The sequence below is a fragment of the Rhinopithecus roxellana genome, chromosome 6 (assembly GCF_007565055.1).
Source record: "Rhinopithecus roxellana isolate Shanxi Qingling chromosome 6, ASM756505v1, whole genome shotgun sequence".
Lineage (NCBI taxonomy): Eukaryota > Metazoa > Chordata > Mammalia > Primates > Cercopithecidae > Rhinopithecus > Rhinopithecus roxellana.
In genome coordinates, this window is record NC_044554.1 from 121,925,841 (window position 1) to 121,928,525 (window position 2,685).

Genomic DNA, 2,685 nt, shown 5'->3' on the forward strand with positions numbered 1-2,685 from the left:
CACCCACCTTAGCCTCCCAAAGTGCTGGGATTACAGAAGTAAGCTACTGCACCTGGCCTATTTTCCAATATTTTTAAAAAGATTTTTGGGCTGGGCGTGGTGGCTCATGCCTGTAATCCCAGCACTTTGGGAGGCCAAGGCGTGTGGATCGCCTGAAATCAGTCTGGTCAACATAGTGAAACTCCAACTCTACTAAAAATACAAAAAATTAGCTGGGCGTGGTGGCAGTTGCCTGTAATCCCAGTTACTCTGGAGGCTGAGGCAGGAGAATGGCTTGAACCCGGGAGGCGGAGGTTGCAGTGAGCCGAGATCACGCCATTGCACTCCAGCCTGGGCAATAAGAGCAAAGCCCGTCTCAAAAAAAAAAATTGGATCAGAGGGTGATACGGTTAGATCAGTGTTTTTAGAAGGTAAGTCTGGTAGCAATGTACAGTGTGGTTTGGGTGAGACTATAGGCTAGGATATTTGTTAAAAGGTGTAGAATTGTAGCAATTTAGCAAGACTTGATAAGAACTGACACTTTGATGGTTCTGATGTTACCCAGCTTTCTTCTTTTCTGTCTCTCTCTCTCTCTTACTTCATACCAAAGCTTCACCTAGAACATTTTCTAGTCTTTATAACTTCATTTTTGAAGAAATAGTAGAGAAACCAGTTCATGTCACTTAAATTTTTTTAGGTTTTAAGTTTGCTCATTTGTTAAATGAGAAGATATACTTCACTAGACAATTTCCAAGGTCCTTCACACTTTAATGTTCTATGGAAGTACCTTGCCTCCAGTGGAAAACATTAACAACAACCATCATTAGGCCAACATAAACCCACAGGTACTCTTATCCCTACTGCAAGAAGTTTTAAAATAGGAAGGATTAGAGACACAGGCTATATAGTTGTTAAACCAATATGTTATGTTGCACTTCCAAAATGGCAACAAAATATACACTTTAAATTTTAACCTGTAAAATAAATTTCTTTCTTTAACATGGTCTCACATAGAAAATTATTTTTTAAGGTAACAAAAACTACACTATGTCCACAATATTCTTTTTTTTTTTGAGACAGAGTCTTGCTCTGTTGCCCAGGCTGGAGTGCAGTGGTACCATCTCGGCTCACTGCAAGCTCCACCTCCTGGGTTCATGCCATTCTCGTGCCTCAGCCTCCCGAGTAGCTGGGACTACAGGCACCCACCACCACACCTGGCTATTTTTTTGTATTTTTAGTAGAGATGGGGTTTCACCGTGTTAGCCAGGATGGTCGATCTCCTGACCTCATGACCACCCGTCTTGGCCTCCCAAAGTGCTGGGATTACAGGCGTGAGCCACCATGTCTGGCCTCCACAATATTCTTAACCACTTGTATTAGGTCTCTTTCCATTCAAAGTTATGGAAACCCAGGTTACACTCCTTAAGTGGGTGAAGAGTAAAAAGTGCAGAAGTAAAATAAGCTTCAGATATGGGGATTGAGGATCTCTCTCACGCCATCCAGCTCTTGGCAGACTACTACACACTGTGCATGATATATCAAGACTCCAAGACTCATAACCTACCCGCAGGAAGAGTGCATCTTCCCTGGTAGCTCTGCAAAAAGATCCAAGGGAAACTGTTAATGACCTGGCTTGAGTCAAATGACTTTCCCTGAGTCAAAATCAATCATTGTGGTTACATGAGTAGAAGACATTGATGTTAGTGCTGGAGTTGGGGAAGAGTTTACATGACAAGGTAAGCTCCACATTGAAATAAGTGCAATGCATTCCCCCTATGAAAGAGGTTTTCTGATAGTGGAAGAAGGGGAGAGGCTCACATGATAGACAAGATAATAGATGGCCACTCTGTCAATCCTGTGTGGACACTCAACTAAAGGATTACTGGCCCTGGCCCTAGTTTGTGTTTAACAAAGCTATCCCTTTCCTAATGAAGAAAAAGTAGGAATGGTATATTTATTTCTGTTTTTAAGCCAGCATCTAAAAAGAAACTGTTCTGCTTTCCAACTCCAGTGAAAATCACTAGTAATGTTGCTACCTATAAATCGTGGGTTGTATAAAAAGCAATATATAACAGAAAAATTTTAACATAATTATTCTCAGGCTTGGCGTGGTGGCTCACGCCTGTAATCTCAGCACTTTGGGAGGCCCAGGCAGGCAGATCACAAGGTCAGGAGATGGAGACCATCCTGCCCAACATGGTGAAACCCCGACTCTACTAAAAATACAAAAATTAGCCCAGCGTGGTGGTGGGCACCTGTAGTCCCAGCTACTCGGGAGGCTGAGGCAGGAGAATCACTTGAACCCAGGAGGCAGAGGTTGCAGTGAGCCAAGATCACGCCACTGCACTCCAGCCTGGGCAACAAGAGCAAAAACTCCATCTCAAAAATAAAAGGAATTATTTTCAAATTCACGCCACTGCACTCCAGCCTGGCCAACAAGAGCAAAACTCCATCTCAGGGAAAAAAAAAAAAAAAAAAAAAGCAATTATTTTCAACTTCAACATCACTGTAGTAAGACAACAGAACAAACACACAACACAGTGTCTGTAATATTTTATTATGATAACATTAGAGTGGTAGTTATAAGTTGTCATCATCTCTTAAGAATGCAAGAAAAGAGCTGTGAATAAAGTGAAGTGAAATGGTTCAAAAACACAGTTGCAATTATAAGTGCATCAAAAGTTTTCAGTTTTTATTATTGATCCA